Genomic DNA, 22,500 nt, shown 5'->3' with positions numbered 1-22,500 from the left:
AGCACCCAATTGGCCTATGTTGGCCAAAAGTACCGATAGAGTACCCACAAATAGCACCCAATTGGCCTAAGTTGGCCAAAAGTACCGATAGAGTACCCACAAATAGCACCGAGTGGGCCTAACATGGCCAAAAGTACCGATAGAGTACCCACAAATAGCACCGAGTGGGCCTAACATGGCCAAAAGTACCGATAGAGTACCCACAAAGAGCACCCCATGGGCCTAAGTTGGCCAAAAGTACCGATAGAGTACCCACAAATAGCACCGAGTGGGCCTAACATGGCCAAAAGTACCGATAGAGCACCCACATATAGCACCGAATGGGCCTAACATGGCCAAAAGTACCGATAGAGTACCCACAAATAGCACCGAGTGGGCCTAACATGGCCAAAAGTACCGATAGAGCACCCACATATAGCACCCCATTGGCCTAAGTTGGCCAAAAGTACCGATAGAGTACCCACAAAGAGCACCCAATTGGCCTAAGTTGGCCAAAAGTACCGCCAAGTAGCACCATAGAGGCCCGAGTAGAGCGAAATGTGGGCCAAATTGAACATTTGAAAATTTTTACAAGTCCAGAAAATTTTCTAAGTCCAGAAAATTTTCTAAGTCCAAAGAGTTGGACAAATTTCCTTAGGCCCAAAGGTTGCACTGAATGTTCCTAAGTTGGCCATCAGTACCCATGAAGTATAGCGAAGGTTCACCCGAAAGACACAATACGCCCTAAAGTACCCACAGAGTACCCACAAGTTGCACCCAATTGGCCTAAGTTGGCCAAAAGTACCGACAAGTAGCACCATAGAGGCCCGAGTAGAGCGAAATGTGGGCCAAAGTACCGAGTAGTTGCAACAAATGCCCAAATGGATACCAAAATGTGGTACCAAGCACCTAACTGTTGCAACAAATGCTAGCTTTCTGAGCAAAAGCTGTGGACCAATTTCGTAGAAGAACCGCCTAGGCGAAAAGGCAAAAATCGCCGAAGCTGGCCCGCTCGCAGAGCTCGCGGGCCAGGAGATACTCATAGGGCGATTTACTAGAGTGGGGAACTTGAGAATTTTTGTGTCCGAGACTTCGGGCAACTTCGCGGCCGCCCCCTTAAAGTAAAAGATTTTCTCTGGGTGCCTAAAATTCGCAATTCCCTCAAAGTCGGGAAGACGTTAAAGTTTTTGCCCAAAAAATGGCCATCGATTTAAGGTGATTTTCCAATAAGAAAATGCTTCCTATTTTGAATTTTTTCGAATATTTCCTAAACTAAGCGTCGGAGCACATGGCCGTGGAGAAACTTTTGGTAGCTTTTGGCAAGGGCTATCGGATGAAATAATGCGAAAGGCCATCGGAGCGATATTGGATTAATGCGGGCCCATAAACGTACCTAAGAAGTGAAAATTGGTACCTTGCACGCAGGATGCAAGAAATGCTTGAGTGTTAACCAACATCGGTACCAAGTACCTAGGTTATATCGAGTGCGTAGATGGAAGTCGGTACCGAAGGGAAACCTTCCTAGGCTAGGTGCACGCAAGTGAGTATGGATCGATCAGTAGAAAGATGGGAAGCCATAGGAAACCTTCCTAGGCTAGGTGCACGCAAGTGAGTATGGATCGATCAGTAGAAAGATGGGAAGCCATAGGAAACCTTCCTAGGCTAGGTGCACGCAAGTGAGTATGGATCGATCAGTAGAAAGATGGGAAGCCATAGGAAACCTTCCTAGGCTAGGTGCACGCAAGTGAGTATGGATCGATCAGTAGAAAGATGGGAAGCCATAGGAAACCTTCCTAGGCTAGGTGCACGCAAGTGAGTATGGATCGATCAGTAGAAAGATGGGAAGCCATAGGAAACCTTCCTAGGCTAGGTGCACGCAAGGGAGTATGGATCGATCAGTAGAAAGATGGGAAGCCATAGGAAACCTTCCTAGGCTAGGTGCACGCAAGTGAGTATGGATCGATCAGTAGAAAGATGGGAAGCCCAAGGAAACCTTCCTAGGCTAGGTGCACGCAAGTGAGTATGGATCGATCAGTAGAAAGATGGGAAGCCATAGGAAACCTTCCTAGGCTAGGTGCACGCAAGTGAGTATGGATCGATCAGTAGAAAGATGGGAAGCCATAGGAAACCTTCCTAGGCTAGGTGCACGCAAGTGAGTATGGATCGATCAGTAGAAAGATGGGAAGCCATAGGAAACCTTCCTAGGCTAGGTGCACGCAAGTGAGTATGGATCGATCAGTAGAAAGATGGGAAGCCATAGGAAACCTTCCTAGGCTAGGTGCACGCAAGTGAGTATGGATCGATCAGTAGAAAGATGGGAAGCCATAGGAAACCTTCCTAGGCTAGGTGCACGCAAGTGAGTATGGATCGATCAGTAGAAAGATGGGAAGCCATAGGAAACCTTCCTAGGCTAGGTGCACGCAAGTGAGTATGGATCGATCAGTAGAAAGATGGGAAGCCATAGGAAACCTTCCTAGGCTAGGTGCACGCAAGTGAGTATGGATCGATCAGTAGAAAGATGGGAAGCCATAGGAAACCTTCCTAGGCTAGGTGCACGCAAGTGAGTATGGATCGATCAGTAGAAAGATGGGAAGCCCAAGGAAACCTTCCTAGGCTAGGTGCACGCAAGTGAGTATGGATCGATCAGTAGAAAGATGGGAAGCCATAGGAAACCTTCCTAGGCTAGGTGCACGCAAGTGAGTATGGATCGATCAGTAGAAAGATGGGAAGCCATAGGAAACCTTCCTAGGCTAGGTGCACGCAAGTGAGTATGGATCGATCAGTAGAAAGATGGGAAGCCATAGGAAACCTTCCTAGGCTAGGTGCACGCAAGTGAGTATGGATCGATCAGTAGAAAGATGGGAAGCCATAGGAAACCTTCCTAGGCTAGGTGCACGCAAGTGAGTATGGATCGATCAGTAGAAAGATGGGAAGCCATAGGAAACCTTCCTAGGCTAGGTGCACGCAAGTGAGTATGGATCGATCAGTAGAAAGATGGGAAGCCATAGGAAACCTTCCTAGGCTAGGTGCACGCAAGTGAGTATGGATCGATCAGTAGAAAGATGGGAAGCCATAGGAAACCTTCCTAGGCTAGGTGCACGCAAGTGAGTATGGATCGATCAGTAGAAAGATGGGAAGCCATAGGAAACCTTCCTAGGCTAGGTGCACGCAAGTGAGTATGGATCGATCAGTAGAAAGATGGGAAGCCCAAGGAAACCTTCCTAGGCTAGGTGCACGCAAGTGAGTATGGATCGATCAGTAGAAAGATGGGAAGCCATAGGAAACCTTCCTAGGCTAGGTGCACGCAAGTGAGTATGGATCGATCAGTAGAAAGATGGGAAGCCATAGGAAACCTTCCTAGGCTAGGTGCACGCAAGTGAGTATGGATCGATCAGTAGAAAGATGGGAAGCCATAGGAAACCTTCCTAGGCTAGGTGCACGCAAGTGAGTATGGATCGATCAGTAGAAAGATGGGAAGCCCAAGGAAACCTTCCTAGGCTAGGTGCACGCAAGTGAGTATGGATCGATCAGTAGAAAGATGGGAAGCCATAGGAAACCTTCCTAGGCTAGGTGCACGCAAGTGAGTATGGATCGATCAGTAGAAAGTGGGAAGCCCAGTACCAAATGCCCTAGTGAAGACCGTAAACGAATATCATGAACCGAGAAGGAGCACCAAATGCCCTAGTGAAGACCGTAAACGAATATCATGAACCGAGAAGGAGCACCAAATGCCCTAGTGAAGACCGTAAACGAATATCATGAACCGATAAGGAGCACCAAATGCCCTAGTGAAGACCGTAAACGAATATCATGAACCGAGAAGTAGCAACGAATGCCTGAAAAAGTACCAAGTCCACGGTATAGAGTAACGAGAGTTAACCGCCGTGATGTATGCAATGAGGGCAGCCATTGCATGGGTTCTGGACTTGGTTCGCGAATAACTTTTTTGCTAGACATCGGACAAAGTTGACGTGGAAGAACGAAATGTAGCATTTGGTGCCACCTATCCAAAACTTTTTCAAGATTGAAGATCCGATCGATACAGCCTGAGTTATAGGCAAAAGTTGGTGCAAAATTGAGCATTTTTAATGGTGAAAAATCGGTACTCCTCGAATAGCTCCTGTTGGAAGCATCGGACCACATGGTCGTGGAGGAACATATTGTAGCGCGCGGTGTCAAGTATCGACACCCAAAACCGCATGTCCGATGGACGGAAAATGACCAAGTTATAGTGAAAACTTGGTTGCACCAAATTCCCGAAGAAGTGCAACGAGAAGGTGAATGCGATGGTTGTTCGTCGAATAGCTCCGGCCAGAGACATGGTAGCGATTAGTGGTGCATGGAAGAAATCTAGCCACAAGTGCCATCTACCCATGGCCAGAAGAAAGTGTGGCCATATCTTGGATACCGGCGGAGCTATGGGGCAAATATGGGCCAAAAATGGTGCAAGTTGGACCAAAAATCCGACCAAGTGCGCGAGGCGCTTTCGTGAATAGCTCCGGCCACAGACATGGTAGCGATTAGTGGTGCATGGAAGAAATCTAGCCACAAGTGCCATCTACCCATGGCCAGAAGAAAGTGTGGCCATATCTTGGATACCGGCGGAGCTATGGGGCAAATATGGGCCAAAAATGGTGCAAGTTGGACCAAAAATCCGAAAAAGTACCTAGGTAAATGCGATGGTTGTTCGTCGAATAGCTCCGGCCACAGACATGGTAGCGATTAGTGGTGCATGGAAGAAATCTAGCCACAAGTGCCATCTACCCATGGCCAGAAGAAAGTGTGGCCATATCTTGGATACCGGCGGAGCTATGGGGCAAATATGGGCCAAAAATGGTGCAAGTTGGACCAAAAATCCGAAAAAGTACCTAGGTAAATGCGATGGTTGTTCGTCGAATAGCTCCGGCCACAGACATGGTAGCGATTAGTGGTGCATGGAAGAAATCTAGCCACAAGTGCCATCTACCCATGGCCAGAAGAAAGTGTGGCCATATCTTGGATACCGGCGGAGCTATGGGGCAAATATGGGCCAAAAATGGTGCAAGTTGGACCAAAAATCCGAAAAAGTACCTAGGTAAATGCGATGGTTGTTCGTCGAATAGCTCCGGCCACAGACATGGTAGCGATTAGTGGTGCATGGACGAAATCTAGCCACAAGTGCCATCTACCCATGGCCAGAAGAAAGTGTGGCGCTATCTTGGATACCGGCGGAGCTATGGGGCAAATATGGGCCAAAAATGGTGCAAGTTGGACCAAAAATCCGACCAAGTGCGCGAGGCGCTTTCGTGAATAGCTCCGGCCACAGACATGGTAGCGATTAGTGGTGCATGGAAGAAATCTAGCCACAAGTGCCATCTACCCATGGCCAGAAGAAAGTGTGGCCATATCTTGGATACCGGCGGAGCTATGGGGCAAATATGGGCCAAAAATGGTGCAAGTTGGACCAAAAATCCGAAAAAGTACCTAGGTAAATGCGATGGTTGTTCGTCGAATAGCTCCGGCCACAGACATGGTAGCGATTAGTGGTGCATGGAAGAAATCTAGCCACAAGTGCCATCTACCCATGGCCAGAAGAAAGTGTGGCCATATCTTGGATACCGGCGGAGCTATGGGGCAAATATGGGCCAAAAATGGTGCAAGTTGGACCAAAAATCCGACCAAGTGCGCGAGGCGCTTTCGTGAATAGCTCCGGCCACAGACATGGTAGCGATTAGTGGTGCATGGAAGAAATCTAGCCACAAGTGCCATCTACCCATGGCCAGAAGAAAGTGTGGCCATATCTTGGATACCGGCGGAGCTATGGGGCAAATATGGGCCAAAAATGGTGCAAGTTGGACCAAAAATCCGACCAAGTGCGCGAGGCGCTTTCGTGAATAGCTCCGGCCAGAGACATGGTAGCGATTAGTAGTGCATGGAAGAAATCTAGCCACAAGTGCCATCTACCCATGGCCAGAAGAAAGTGTGGCCATATCTTGGATACCGGCGGAGCTATGGGGCAAATACGGGCCAACAATGGTGCCAGGTGGACCAAAAATCCGACCAAGTGCGCGAGGCGCTTTCGTGAATAGCTCCGGCCACAGACATGGTAGCGATTAGTGGTGCATGGAAGAAATCTAGCCACAAGTGCCATCTACCCATGGCCAGAAGAAAGTGTGGCCATATCTTGGATACCGGCGGAGCTATGGGGCAAATATGGGCCAAAAATGGTGCAAGTTGGACCAAAAATCCGAAAAAGTACCTAGGTAAATGCGATGGTTGTTCGTCGAATAGCTCCGGCCACAGACATGGTAGCGATTAGTGGTGCATGGAAGAAATCTAGCCACAAGTGCCATCTACCCATGGCCAGAAGAAAGTGTGGCCATATCTTGGATACCGGCGGAGCTATGGGGCAAATATGGGCCAAAAATGGTGCAAGTTGGACCAAAAATCCGACCAAGTGCGCGAGGCGCTTTCGTGAATAGCTCCGGCCACAGACATGGTAGCGATTAGTGGTGCATGGAAGAAATCTAGCCACAAGTGCCATCTACCCATGGCCAGAACAAAGTGTGGCCATATCTTGGATACCGGCGGAGCTATGGGGCAAATACGGGCCAACAATGGTGCCAGGTGGACCAAAAATCCGACCAAGTGCGCGAGGCGCTTTCGTGAATAGCTCCGGCCACAGACATGGTAGCGATTAGTGGTGCATGGAAGAAATCTAGCCACAAGTGCCATCTACCCATGGCCAGAAGAAAGTGTGGCCATATCTTGGATACCGGCGGAGCTATGGGGCAAATATGGGCCAAAAATGGTGCAAGTTGGACCAAAAATCCGAAAAAGTACCTAGGTAAATGCGATGGTTGTTCGTCGAATAGCTCCGGCCACAGACATGGTAGCGATTAGTGGTGCATGGAAGAAATCTAGCCACAAGTGCCATCTACCCATGGCCAGAAGAAAGTGTGGCCATATCTTGGATACCGGCGGAGCTATGGGGCAAATATGGGCCAAAAATGGTGCCAGGTGGACCAAAAATCCGACCAAGTGCGCGAGGCGCTTTCGTGAATAGCTCCGGCCACAGACATGGTAGCGATTAGTGGTGCATGGAAGAAATCTAGCCACAAGTGCCATCTACCCATGGCCAGAAGAAAGTGTGGCCATATCTTGGATACCGGCGGAGCTATGGGGCAAATACGGGCCAAAAATGGTGCAAGTTAGACCAAAAACCCTAAGTGCGCAAGGTGAATGCAAAGGTTGTTCGTCGAATAGCTCCGGCCACAGACATGGTAGCGATTAGTGGTGCATGGAAGAAATCTAGCCACAAGTGCCATCTACCCATGGCCAGAAGAAAGTGTGGCGCTATCTTGGATACCGGCGGAGCTATGGGGCAAATATGGGCCAAAAATGGTGCAAGTTGGACCAAAAATCCGAAAAAGTACCTAGGTAAATGCGATGGTTGTTCGTCGAATAGCTCCGGCCACAGACATGGTAGCGATTAGTGGTGCATGGAAGAAATCTAGCCACAAGTGCCATCTACCCATGGCCAGAAGAAAGTGTGGCCATATCTTGGATACCGGCGGAGCTATGGGGCAAATATGGGCCAAAAATGGTGCAAGTTGGACCAAAAATCCGAAAAAGTACCTAGGTAAATGCGATGGTTGTTCGTCGAATAGCTCCGGCCACAGACATGGTAGCGATTAGTGGTGCATGGAAGAAATCTAGCCACAAGTGCCATCTACCCATGGCCAGAAGAAAGTGTGGCCATATCTTGGATACCGGCGGAGCTATGGGGCAAATATGGGCCAAAAATGGTGCAAGTTGGACCAAAAATCCGAAAAAGTACCTAGGTAAATGCGATGGTTGTTCGTCGAATAGCTCCGGCCACAGACATGGTAGCGATTAGTGGTGCATGGAAGAAATCTAGCCACAAGTGCCATCTACCCATGGCCAGAAGAAAGTGTGGCGCTATCTTGGATACCGGCGGAGCTATGGGGCAAATATGGGCCAAAAATGGTGCAAGTTGGACCAAAAATCCGACCAAGTGCGCGAGGCGCTTTCGTGAATAGCTCCGGCCACAGACATGGTAGCGATTAGTGGTGCATGGAAGAAATCTAGCCACAAGTGCCATCTACCCATGGCCAGAAGAAAGTGTGGCCATATCTTGGATACCGGCGGAGCTATGGGGCAAATATGGGCCAAAAATGGTGCAAGTTGGACCAAAAATCCGAAAAAGTACCTAGGTAAATGCGATGGTTGTTCGTCGAATAGCTCCGGCCACAGACATGGTAGCGATTAGTGGTGCATGGAAGAAATCTAGCCACAAGTGCCATCTACCCATGGCCAGAAGAAAGTGTGGCCATATCTTGGATACCGGCGGAGCTATGGGGCAAATATGGGCCAAAAATGGTGCAAGTTGGACCAAAAATCCGACCAAGTGCGCGAGGCGCTTTCGTGAATAGCTCCGGCCACAGACATGGTAGCGATTAGTGGTGCATGGAAGAAATCTAGCCACAAGTGCCATCTACCCATGGCCAGAAGAAAGTGTGGCCATATCTTGGATACCGGCGGAGCTATGGGGCAAATATGGGCCAAAAATGGTGCAAGTTGGACCAAAAATCCGACCAAGTGCGCGAGGCGCTTTCGTGAATAGCTCCGGCCAGAGACATGGTAGCGATTAGTAGTGCATGGAAGAAATCTAGCCACAAGTGCCATCTACCCATGGCCAGAAGAAAGTGTGGCCATATCTTGGATACCGGCGGAGCTATGGGGCAAATACGGGCCAACAATGGTGCCAGGTGGACCAAAAATCCGACCAAGTGCGCGAGGCGCTTTCGTGAATAGCTCCGGCCACAGACATGGTAGCGATTAGTGGTGCATGGAAGAAATCTAGCCACAAGTGCCATCTACCCATGGCCAGAAGAAAGTGTGGCCATATCTTGGATACCGGCGGAGCTATGGGGCAAATATGGGCCAAAAATGGTGCAAGTTGGACCAAAAATCCGAAAAAGTACCTAGGTAAATGCGATGGTTGTTCGTCGAATAGCTCCGGCCACAGACATGGTAGCGATTAGTGGTGCATGGAAGAAATCTAGCCACAAGTGCCATCTACCCATGGCCAGAAGAAAGTGTGGCCATATCTTGGATACCGGCGGAGCTATGGGGCAAATATGGGCCAAAAATGGTGCAAGTTGGACCAAAAATCCGACCAAGTGCGCGAGGCGCTTTCGTGAATAGCTCCGGCCACAGACATGGTAGCGATTAGTGGTGCATGGAAGAAATCTAGCCACAAGTGCCATCTACCCATGGCCAGAACAAAGTGTGGCCATATCTTGGATACCGGCGGAGCTATGGGGCAAATACGGGCCAACAATGGTGCCAGGTGGACCAAAAATCCGACCAAGTGCGCGAGGCGCTTTCGTGAATAGCTCCGGCCACAGACATGGTAGCGATTAGTGGTGCATGGAAGAAATCTAGCCACAAGTGCCATCTACCCATGGCCAGAAGAAAGTGTGGCCATATCTTGGATACCGGCGGAGCTATGGGGCAAATATGGGCCAAAAATGGTGCAAGTTGGACCAAAAATCCGAAAAAGTACCTAGGTAAATGCGATGGTTGTTCGTCGAATAGCTCCGGCCACAGACATGGTAGCGATTAGTGGTGCATGGAAGAAATCTAGCCACAAGTGCCATCTACCCATGGCCAGAAGAAAGTGTGGCCATATCTTGGATACCGGCGGAGCTATGGGGCAAATATGGGCCAAAAATGGTGCCAGGTGGACCAAAAATCCGACCAAGTGCGCGAGGCGCTTTCGTGAATAGCTCCGGCCACAGACATGGTAGCGATTAGTGGTGCATGGAAGAAATCTAGCCACAAGTGCCATCTACCCATGGCCAGAAGAAAGTGTGGCCATATCTTGGATACCGGCGGAGCTATGGGGCAAATACGGGCCAAAAATGGTGCAAGTTAGACCAAAAACCCTAAGTGCGCAAGGTGAATGCAAAGGTTGTTCGTCGAATAGCTCCGGCCACAGACATGGTAGCGATTAGTGGTGCATGGAAGAAATCTAGCCACAAGTGCCATCTACCCATGGCCAGAAGAAAGTGTGGCGCTATCTTGGATACCGGCGGAGCTATGGGGCAAATACGGGCCAAAAATGGGTAAAATTTGACGGTCCAAAGCCAAGGGTAAATTTTTTTATTCCTCTAATAACTTCTAGCACAGACATTGAATCGGTTGGTGATGTATGGATGAAATGTAGCAAACAGTTGGAACTACCCATAAAATCTTAAAGATTGACGATCCAATGTATAGAACCGGAGTAATGTGCGATACTTGGTGAAAAATCGAGTGAAAAATTAGCTATAAACTGTTTTTGGCCCATAACTCGAATACTAGACATCGGAAGGGGGGGTCGTAGAACGATTTTTTGTTGCCCTATCGATTCCCTAACGAACGAGCAAAAGTTGTTTTTTTGACCAAAAAGGACCCCTACTCTAGTAAAATTGGCCTGATTTTACTAGTCCCCGGTACCCGTACAGGCAAAATGAGCAAAATGCTCAAGTATGAATGGTTTTTGGCCCATAACTCGAATACTAGACGTCGCAGGGGGGTGTCATGGAACAATTTTTGGTAGCCCTTGAAATTATCTATCGAATGACATATACTTGATTTTTGGCCAAAAAGTTCCCTAGACTAGTAAAAATCGCATCATTTTACTAGAGTCGGGTACCCTGGACGAAAAACCGCTATAATTGCGGTTTTTGGCTAATAACTCGAATACTAGACGTCGCAGGGGGGTGTCGTGGAACAATTTTTGGTAGCCCTTGAAATTATCTATCGAATGACATATACTTGATTTTTGGCCAAAAAGTTCCCTAGACTAGTAAAAATCGCATCATTTTACTAGAGTCGGGTACCCTGGACGAAAAACCGCTATAGTTGCGGTTTTTGGCTAATAACTCGAATACTAGACGTCGGAGGGGGGTGTCGTGGAACAATTTTTGGTAGCCCTTGAAATTATCTATCGAATGACATATACTTGATTTTTGGCCAAAAAGTTCCCTAGACTAGTAAAAATCGCATCATTTTACTAGAGTCGGGTACCCTGGACGAAAAACCGCTTAAGTTGCGGTTTTTGGCTAATAACTCGAATACTAGACGTCGCAGGGGGGTGTCGTGGAACAATTTTTGGTAGCCCTTGAAATTATCTATCGAATGACATATACTTGATTTTTTGACCAAAAAGTTCCTAGACTAGTAAAAATCGCATCATTTTACTAGAGTCGGGTACCCTGTACGAAAAACCGCTATAGTTGCGGTTTTTGGCCAATAACTCGAATACTAGACGTCGGAGGGGGGTGCCGTAGAACAATTTTTTGTAGCCCTTGAAATTACCTTTCGAATGATATATAGTGGTTTTTTGGTCAAACAGTGACCCCGAGACTAGTAACCCTCCATACACAAAACCGCCTAAAAAGTTTTGGTTTTGCAAAATTTTGAAAAGTGCGTCAAAAAAATTTTTTCAAAAAGTACCAAATCGTGATCAGAACTCACTATAGACCATAAAAAGTGAAATCCGATGGTCATTTGCAACACTTGGTCAATCGAGAAAAATTTCACTTTTTTACTAGAGTCGGGTACCCTGAACGAAAAATCGCTCAAGTGATGGTTTTTGGCCAATAACTCGAATACTAGACGTCGGAGGGGGGTGCCGTAGAACAATTTTTTGTAGCCCTTGAAATTACCTTTCGAATGATATATAGTGGTTTTTTGGTCAAACAGTGACCCCGAGACTAGTAACCCTCCATACACAAAACCGCCTACAAAAACTTTGTTTTGAAAAATTTTGAAAAGTTCAAAAAAATTTTTTTTTCAAAAACTACTAAAACGTGATAAGAACTTACTATAGACCATGAAAAGTGATATCCGATGATAATTTGCAAAAGTTGGTAACTAGTAAAAAATTTCACTTTTTTACTAGAGTCGGTGCAACGAGAAAAAAAAAGTCCGTGATGGAGAAAAATGGCACGTTTTCCACGCCTGTACGCTTTCGTTTTCTATATAGGGGGTAGGTGAGCCAGAAGCATGAATTTGACTGAGTACGTATCTTTATGAATTGGGCCCTTCTAAATCGATTGAGACTACCCCCAGGACGATCGGACGACTGCTTCTGGCTCAAAATGTGGTTTTTAGATTTTGATCGTCAATTATGAGAGAAAAAATCGATTAGAAGTAAAGATACGAAATGCTTGGTCTAAGTTGGGAAACGACTTCGGATATTTGTTGGACGTTGTCGTAGAAGGTCCGAGGACCAAGGAAAAGTGATTTCCAAGTGGATTTATGCACTATTAGTCGATGGTAAGATGTGAAATTAGTAGAACTTACCATACAGTTTGCGAAGTTGAAGCAATCGGTTGGTGAATATGGTACTGTCTGTCCAATTTGGTGGTTCGGAATGAGTGAAACGATGTTGATGATGGATAGACGTTCCGATTGCCCCCGATCGGGGAACATATAGTGGTCTTTAAGGTCCAAGTACCTATGTTTTGGTAAGCAGAACTGAGAGTTAAAGGATGAAAGTCGGCCATTCCTAATATCATCCTATCGGTGGTTCGCGAGTTGTTTGAGGACCGGAGCAGCTCGCGATGAAACGGTCCTAGGGTATTGGTTATCCATCCAAGGAAGAGTAAATGCGATCCTAGATGTGTGTCGTTGGCCGTTCTACCGGTATCGCCTATCGATGAGATATCGACGGGCATGCCTTACTCGAAAGTTGAATTCTAGGATCGATGGTCAAACAGACCTATGAGCGATAAACCAAACTGAACACGTATTGATGTCGGCTTTTCCTATCATTTGATGCCGCAGGTTGTTTAGGGACCGGAGCAACTTGCGGCCGAGACGGTCCCCGGGGGTTTCTTTCTCCAAGGAGTGGAAACTATTAAGCAAGAGTTGTAGCAAGATACGATCCTCTGATGTGTCGTTGGCCGTTCATGCGGTATCGCCTGTCGATGAGATATCGATGGGCATGCCTTACTCTACCGACTGGATTACTGAGAGTTTAATCAGGGATCGATGGTCAAACAGACCAATGAGCGATAAACCAAACTGAACACATATTGATGTCGGCATTTCCTATCATTTGTCGCAGGTTGTTTAGGGACCGGAGCAGCTTGCGACCGAGACGGTCCCCGGGGGTTTCTTTCTCTAAGGAGTGGAAACGATTAAGCAAAAGTCGTAGCAATAATCGATCACCTGATGTGTCGTTGGCCGTTCTTGCGGTATCGCCTGTCGATGAGATATCGATGGGCATGCCTTACTCTCCTGACTGTTTAATTGAGAGTTATAATCAGGGATCGATGGTCAAAAAGACCTATGAGCGATAAACCAAACTGAACACGTATTGATGTCGGCATTTCCTATCATTTGTCGCAGGTTGTTTGGGGACCGGAGCAGCTTGCGACCGAGACGGTCCCTTCCCGAAAGATGGTGAACCGAGTCGTCTGGCGTAAAAACCGGACGACTCGAAAGGGCTTGACCCTTTCAAGTGAGCGATAATCACATTCTACGCTCAGTTCGACAGCTACAAGGCAATCACTCGCTATGTTCAGAGCTAATACATGCAACATGCCGGCATTGTTTCCACCGACGCATGGATTCAAGACTGGTGCACTTATTAGTTAAACCGTTCGCCTCCGGGTGTTTCGAGTTCAAGTCTGGATGAGGATTGATCTTGCTGGTAATAGCTTGAGCCCCTGAATAAGGGGTCGAAGCGTACATCTTGAGACCATGTACAACATATTACCAAATCGGCACCATGGGTTCGGGTGCAAGTGATGTAACCGTGAAAGATGTTGAGCAGCCCAACATCGGTTTACACACGCATAATAGGAAGGCAGCGCTGTCGACTGGTCAGTCGTGTAAGAAGTGTGCATTATCGATCACAAATATATTGGTGATCTGTAGGTTGCGCATACACCATGCCCGGTGTAAAGTGCCGTGGTCCCCCCCGGGGGGCTGCATCAAACCGTTCGCCACGCGAACTACCCAATGGAACGAACTCTATGCATTTAATAAGAAGAAGAGATGATAATGAAACACGGTCGATTTAAGAGTTGAAAACGTTGAAATACCTATAAGCAAGTCTTAAGTTGGTGGTGACCGTTACGCCCCAACAAATTGGTGCCTTACCCTACACCAAAGAGCCATTCAACATGGTTCAAGTGAGCGATAATCACGCTCTACGCTCAGTATGACAGCTGCAAGGCAATCACTCGCTAAGTTCAGAGCTAATACATGCAACACGCCGGCATTGTTTCCACCGACGCATGGATTCAAGACTGGTGCACTTATTAGTTAAACCGTTCGCCTCCGGGTGTTTCGAGTTCAAGTCTGGATGAGGATTGTTCTTGCTGGTAATAGCTTGAGCCCCTGAATAAGGGGCCGAAGCGTACATCTTGAGTAAATGTACAACATATTACCAAATCGGCACCGTGGGTTCTGGTGCAAGTGATGTAACCGTGAAAGATGTTGAGCAGCCCAACATCGGTTTACACACGCATAATAGGAAGGCAGCGCTGTCGACTGGTCAGTCGTGTAAGAAGTGTGCATTATCGATCTCCAATATATGAGCTCAGTATGACAGCCCAATTGGTAATCCTCGGGACCTCCAGAAAGGAAGCTGGATGAGGATTACCAAATCGAAAGTTGATAAGTGTAGTGGTACCACTTAGTCAACTTGTATCCCGAAAGATGGTGGACCGAGTCGTCTGGCGTAAAAACCGGACGACTCGAAAGGGCTTGACCCTTTCAAGTGAGCGATAATCACATTCTACGCTCAGTTCGACAGCTACAAGGCAATCACTCGCTATGTTCAGAGCTAATACATGCAACATGCCGGCATTGTTTCCACCGACGCATGGATTCAAGACTGGTGCACTTATTAGTTAAACCGTTCGCCTCCGGGTGTTTCGAGTTCAAGTCTGGATGAGGATTGATCTTGCTGGTAATAGCTTGAGCCCCTGAATAAGGGGTCGAAGCGTACATCTTGAGACCATGTACAACATATTACCAAATCGGCACCATGGGTTCGGGTGCAAGTGATGTAACCGTGAAAGATGTTGAGCAGCCCAACATCGGTTTACACACGCATAATAGGAAGGCAGCGCTGTCGACTGGTCAGTCGTGTAAGAAGTGTGCATTATCGATCACAAATATATTGGTGATCTGTAGGTTGCGCATACACCATGCCCGGTGTAAAGTGCCGTGGTCCCCCCCGGGGGGCTGCATCAAACCGTTCGCCACGCGAACTACCCAATGGAACGAACTCTATGCATTTAATAAGAAGAAGAGATGATAATGAAACACGGTCGATTTAAGAGTTGAAAACGTTGAAATACCTATAAGCAAGTCTTAAGTTGGTGGTGACCGTTACGCCCCAACAAATTGGTGCCTTACCCTACACCAAAGAGCCATTCAACATGGTTCAAGTGAGCGATAATCACGCTCTACGCTCAGTATGACAGCTGCAAGGCAATCACTCGCTAAGTTCAGAGCTAATACATGCAACACGCCGGCATTGTTTCCACCGACGCATGGATTCAAGACTGGTGCACTTATTAGTTAAACCGTTCGCCTCCGGGTGTTTCGAGTTCAAGTCTGGATGAGGATTGTTCTTGCTGGTAATAGCTTGAGCCCCTGAATAAGGGGCCGAAGCGTACATCTTGAGTAAATGTACAACATATTACCAAATCGGCACCGTGGGTTCTGGTGCAAGTGATGTAACCGTGAAAGATGTTGAGCAGCCCAACATCGGTTTACACACGCATAATAGGAAGGCAGCGCTGTCGACTGGTCAGTCGTGTAAGAAGTGTGCATTATCGATCTACAATATATGAGCTCAGTATGACAGCCCAATTGGTAATCCTCGGGACCTCCAGAAAGGAAGCTGGATGAGGATTACCAAATCGAAAGTTGATAAGTGTAGTGGTACCACTTAGTCAACTTGTATCCCGAAAGATGGTGGACCGAGTCGTCTGGCGTAAAAACCGGACGACTCGAAAGGGCTTGACCCTTTCAAGTGAGCGATAATCACATTCTACGCTCAGTTCGACAGCTACAAGGCAATCACTCGCTATGTTCAGAGCTAATACATGCAACATGCCGGCATTGTTTCCACCGACGCATGGATTCAAGACTGGTGCACTTATTAGTTAAACCGTTCGCCTCCGGGTGTTTCGAGTTCAAGTCTGGATGAGGATTGATCTTGCTGGTAATAGCTTGAGCCCCTGAATAAGGGGTCGAAGCGTACATCTTGAGACCATGTACAACATATTACCAAATCGGCACCATGGGTTCGGGTGCAAGTGATGTAACCGTGAAAGATGTTGAGCAGCCCAACATCGGTTTACACACGCATAATAGGAAGGCAGCGCTGTCGACTGGTCAGTCGTGTAAGAAGTGTGCATTATCGATCACAAATATATTGGTGATCTGTAGGTTGCGCATACACCATGCCCGGTGTAAAGTGCCGTGGTCCCCCCCGGGGGGCTGCATCAAACCGTTCGCCACGCGAACTACCCAATGGAACGAACTCGATGCATTTAATAAGAAGAAGAGATGATAATGAAACACGGTCGATTTAAGAGTTGAAAACGTTGAAATGCCTATAAGCAAGTCTTAAGTTGGTGGTTTCGTTGTGCCCCAACAAATTGGTGCCTTACCCTACACCAAAGAGCCATTCAACATGGTTCAAGTGAGCGATAATCACGCTCTACGCTCAGTATGACAGCTGCAAGGCAATCACTCGCTAAGTTCAGAGCTAATACATGCAACACGCCGGCATTGTTTCCACCGACGCATGGATTCAAGACTGGTGCACTTATTAGTTAAACCGTTCGCCTCCGGGTGTTTCGAGTTCAAGTCTGGATGAGGATTGTTCTTGCTGGTAATAGCTTGAGCCCCTGAATAAGGGGCCGAAGCGTACATCTTGAGAGTAAATGTACAACATATTACCAAATCGGCACCGTGGGTTCTGGTGCAAGTGATGTAACCATGAAAGATGTTGAGCAGCCCAACATCGGTTTACACACGCATAAGGGGTTTATTGTTATCTGTAGGTTGCGCATACACCATACCCGGTGTAAAGTGCCGTGGTCCCCCAGGGGGCTGCATCAAAACGTTCGCCATGCGAACTACCCAATGGAACGAACTCGATGTATTGAAAGAGATGAACAATTAATAGCGAGAATAGGGGCCCGGAAGCAATTCCGCGGCCCTACGGTCGATTCAAGAGTTGAAACGTTGTACAATCGTGGATAGCACCTAGTGCTAATATGGTGAGAGATAATGTGTGAGGAAATTTAGTTTCCTAAAGTTTAGTTAGTGGTTTCCGTTGTGCCCTAACAAACTTAAAGTTGGTGGTGACCGTTACACCCCAACAAATTGGTGCCTTACCCAACACCAAAGAGCCATTCCATATGGTTCTAGAGAGAGAGAGTTGTGTGGAAATTTATTTCCCACTAAGCGAGTGTGTGTCTGTAGTGGAACGAATTCTGGTTGATCCTACCAGTAATATACGCTTGTCTCAAAGGTTAAGCCATGCATGTCTAAGTACAAACATAAATGAATGTGAAACCGCATAAGGCTCAGTATAACAGCTATAATTCACAAGATCATCCTACCACTAGTTACTTGGATAACTGTGGAAAATCCAGAGCTAATACATGCAACATGCCGGGACTGTTGCCCTCGCGGGTAGCTGAACTGGTGCACTTATTAGTTAAACCAATCGCCTCCGGGCGGCTTGAGTTGAAGTCTGGATAAGGACGCAGATCGTATGGTCGCTTGTCGACTGACGACAGATCTTTCAAATGTCTGCCCTATCAACTATTGATGGTAGTGAAGAGGACTACCATGGTTGCGACGGGTAACGGGGAATCAGGGTTCGATTCCGGAGAGGGAGCCTGAGAAATGGCTACCACATCCAAGGAAGGCAGCAGGCGCGTAAATTACCCAATCCCAGTACGGGGAGGTAGTGACGAGAAATAACAATATGGACCTCTCTAACGATGGTCCATAATTGGAATGAGTTGAGTATAAATCCTTCAACAAGGATCAAGTGGAGGGCAAGTCTGGTGCCAGCAGCCGCGGTAATTCCAGCTCCACTAGCGTATATTAAAGTTGTTGCGGTTAAAACGTTCGAAGTTGATTGCCCGTCCAGACACGTGACCGCCACGGGCGCCCGGTTACACGCCGGGGCCGTTCGTGCGCGCGCTCACGGCTGCGACTCACAATGGTGTACTTGGGCGTTACTCTGTGAACGAGTACCGTGCTACCGGTTAACTCCGGCACGGGCTCCTCATGGTGCTCAAGATACTCACATTTACCTTGAACAAATTAGAGTGCTCAAAGCAGGCTAAGACAAAGCGTCCGGCCCCCCCGTGGGGTTGGCGTTGGCCGAGAATAATCTTGCATGGAATAATGGAATATGACCTCGGTTTATACGATTTCGTTGGTTTGTCAGAAACCTAGAGGTAATGATTAACAGAAGTAGTGGGGGGCATTGGTATTACGGCGCGAGAGGTGAAATTCGTAGACCGTCGTAGGACCAACTGAAGCGAAAGCGTTTGCCATGGATGCTTTCTTTAATCAAGAACGAAAGTTAGAGGATCGAAGGCGATTAGATACCGCCCTAGTTCTAACCGTAAACGATGCCAATTAGCAATTGGGAGACGCTACCCCTATTCGGTGCTCTCAGTCGCTTCCGGGAAACCAAAATCGGGTTCCGGGGGAAGTATGGTTGCAAAGTTGAAACTTAAAGGAATTGACGGAAGGGCACCACAAGAAGTGGAGCTTGCGGCTTAATTTGACTCAACACGGGAAAATTTACCAGGTCCAAACTTATCGAGGTAAGACAGATTGATAGCTCTTTCTCAAATTTAAGGGTAGTGGTGCATGGCCGTTCTTAGTTCGTGGAATGATTTGTCTGGTTAATTCCGATAACGAACGTGACTCAAACATGCTAACTAGAACGCTGTCAGCAGTGCGCCTCCGGGCGCACCTGACGTTACAGCCGGGCGGCGCCTTCACGGGCGGTCGTCGGCTACGTTTGCCCTGCTTAGCGGGACAACTTGTGTTTAGCAAGCTGAGAATGAGCGATAACAGGTCCGTGATGCCCTTAGATGTTCTGGGCTGCACGCGTGCTACAATGTGGGTCGCAGCGTGTTCTCGCCAATAGGCGCCCCCATTCCGAGAGGAACGGGAAATCACTAAAATGCCCATCTAGTCGGGATTGGGGACTGCAACGGTCCCCATGAACCTGGAATTTCTAGTAAGCACTAGTCATTAGCTAGTGCTGATTACGTCCCTGCCCTTTGTACACACCGCCCGTCGCTACTACCGATGGATTATTTAGTGAGGTTTCTGGAGGCTTACCTTCCGCGGTTCCTTCGTGAGCTGCAGCTGGCATGGCTGAAGTTGACCGAACTTGATGATTTAGAGGAAGTAAAAGTCGTAACAAGGTTTCCGTAGGTGAACCTGCGGAAGGATCATTACTGATGATCGTCCGCGAGTGACCAACCATGGGCTGCCTTCGGTGTAGCTCGGTCGCTCGCTTGCTATGTGTCAGAATTTGTTGAAAGCCAACTCGTTCGTTGTACACTTTGATGGGTGACCATCACTGTGTCCCCATGCCGAGCTAGATCTCCCCTAGCCGTAAGGCACTTGAACGCCCCTTCGACGACGAGTTGCATGTGTGTGGTATGTGTCAGAATCTGGTGAAGCTTTCTGCATGTGATGTGCCTTGTGTGGATCCGTGGCCATTGCATTGTGTCTGGTGTGTAGGTACCCAGACACTTAGAACGCTTGCGCGGAAAGCAAACTCGATCGTTGTACACTTTGATGGGCAACCATCACTGTGTCTCCGTGCCGTGCTAGATCTCCCCTAGCCGTAAGGCACTTTGAACGCCCCTTCGACGACGAGTTACAAGAGTGTGGTATGTGTCATAATCTGGTGAAGCTTTCTGCATGTGATGTGCCTTGTGTGGATCCGTGGCCATTGCATTGTGTCTGGTGTGTAGGTACCCAGACACTTAAGCAAACTCGATCGTTGTACACTGTGATGGGCGAGCATCACTGTGTCTCCGTGCCGTGTAAGAGCTCCCCTGGCCATCAGGCACTTGAAAGGTCCTTCGACGACGAGTTACAATAGTGGTGTGTTAGATACGTCAGGTGATGGTATCTACTGTTGTGCAATACGTATCCGGCCACGGCACGGAACGAACGGGAACTGTGGTGCAGACATACAAAGAGTTAAGCCTATTAGTCATTAACTCTAAGGACGGGGCCATGGGGCGGTACGCAAAGGATACGGATGAGCGAGTATGCAGGCCCAATACTCAATAGCTCGATCCGATCCAAGCACATGAGTTGACTGCGGCGCCAGGTTAACCAATGTGCTAGATTCTATTTGGCCAGTAGAATCTTGTGTCTTATGCGATTTGATACCAAGACACCAGAACGAAAGTTAGTTGAAGAGTTATTAAACTCTTATGAAGTATGGTTGTGCAATCACAACTTATGACTTTAACCTATAAAGTGGATATGGACTTGCAATTATAACATGGAATCTCTACACACCCCATGAGCTCGATCCAATCCACGCACACGAGTTGCCTGAGTAGCGACAGGTATACCGATGTGCAATACGTATCCGGCCACGGCACGGAACGAACGGGAACTGTGGTGCAGACATACAAAGAGTTAAGCCTACTAGTCATTAACTCTAAGGACGGGGCCATGGGGCGGTACGCAAAGGATACGGATGAGCGAGTATGCAGGCCCAATACTCAATAGCTCGATCCGATCCAAGCACATGAGTTGACTGCGGCGCCAGGTTAACCAATGTGCTAGATTCTATTTGGCCAGTAGAATCTTGTGTCTTACGCGATTTGATACCAAGACACCAGAACGAAAGTTAGTTGAAGAGTGATTAAACTCTTATGAAGAATGGTTGTGCAATCACAACTTATGACTTTAACCTATAAAGTGGATATGGACTATCAATTATAACATGGGGCACACACCATGTTCTCGATCCAATCCACGCACACGAGTTGCCTGAGTAGCGACAGGTATACCGATGTGCAATACGTATCCGGCCATAGGCACGGAACGAACAGGAACTGTGGTGCAGACATACAAGGGCCATGGGGCGGTACGCAAAGGATACGGATGAGCGAGTATGCAGGCCCAATACTCAATAGCTCGATCCGATCCAAGCACATGAGTTGACTGCGGCGTCAGGTTAACCGATGTGCAATACGTATCCGGCCATAGGCACGGAACGAACAGGAACTGTGGTGCAGACATACAAGGGCCATGGGGCGGTACGCAAAGGATACGGATGAGCGAGTATGCAGGCCCAATACTCAATAGCTCGATCCGATCCAAGCACATGAGTTGACTGCGGCGCCAGGTTAACCGATGTGCTAAGAGAGTTGTTCCTGGGCCTTCAAAGTGACTTCAAAACTATCTTAGCGAATGGTGGCCATGGGCGTAGACATGAGCCACAAGTCACAAGGCCTGGGACTATTGGGTAATAAAGACAACTTAGTCAGAAAGTTAGTCTTTGGACGTACCACCGGGATTGTGTTACATTGGGAACCTTACTATAAAACCCTAGGCAGGGGATCACTCGGCTCATGGATCGATGAAGACCGCAGCTAAATGCGCGTCACAATGTGAACTGCAGGACACATGAACACCGATAAGTTGAACGCATATTGCGCGTCGGACGATTAAACCCGGCCGATGCACACATTCTTGAGTGCCTATCAATTCCTTGATATACAACAAACCAAACTTCAGGGTGGAGCGTGCCACAATAGAACACTATGGCGAGCAGCCCGTCTAGTGTCGTGGGGGAAACACGCTTCCACACTGTGCATAATGGCGTGCTCGGGACCTTTGTTGGGACCGCAGGGCGCTGAAAGTAAAGGGGTGAACCGCATAAATCGCACGCACGTAAACGCGCACACACACAAATAGAGTGAGACGTATCGTAGGATACCGCTAAGAGTACGTTGTGAAACATGGGGAAATTCAATCGAAAACCTCTTTGATGTCCAAGAATTCGTTGACCGTATCCGTCGTAATACTGGATCAACGTGCTTGGGGGAAAACGTCAAAGGGTTTTATAATAGTGGTGCATGATTAACCCATCGATGCCCGAGGGGAACATGTTGTCCAATACAATAGTGGTGCAGTTGGCTCGACATGCTCGGGGGGAGACATCGTGGGTCCAAGTCGACCAAGTCGACCGGGAGTTGTTGTTGAGAGATCGAATCAAAACGATGCCGAGCGGAACTCGTTGTCCTTATTGGAGTGATATTCGGACAACGTGCTCGGGGGGGCCATCGTTGATTCAAAAATGACCGTAAATTGCCCAATCCGTGTGTGTGTGTGTGTGAAGTGTTGTTGCGTATATATCGGTTCGCTATGCCCCGGGTTCGAAACGAATGGAATGTGACTGATTTTGTTGTAGGC

The 22,500-nt window shown here is 47.9% G+C and overlaps 1 non-coding gene and 1 pseudogene across 1 annotated transcript; both read left to right on the top strand.

Annotated features, from left to right (window-relative positions):
• The first annotated feature begins 21,629 nt into the window (after positions 1-21,629).
• On the top strand, positions 21,630-21,787 carry LOC125774035 (5.8S ribosomal RNA). Its single transcript, XR_007420552.1, has one exon. It is a non-coding gene; the product is annotated as a 5.8S ribosomal RNA (ribosomal RNA).
• A 709-nt stretch (positions 21,788-22,496) lies between these two features.
• LOC125774038 (large subunit ribosomal RNA) overlaps positions 22,497-22,500 on the top strand; it is a 3,900-nt pseudogene continuing 3,896 nt past the window's right edge.

This window comes from Anopheles funestus (assembly GCF_943734845.2).
Source record: "Anopheles funestus chromosome X unlocalized genomic scaffold, idAnoFuneDA-416_04 X_unloc_74, whole genome shotgun sequence".
Classification (NCBI taxonomy): Eukaryota; Metazoa; Arthropoda; class Insecta; order Diptera; family Culicidae; genus Anopheles; species Anopheles funestus.
The sequence above is the reverse complement of the archived record's forward strand: the minus strand, read 5'-3'. Positions and strand labels throughout refer to the sequence as shown.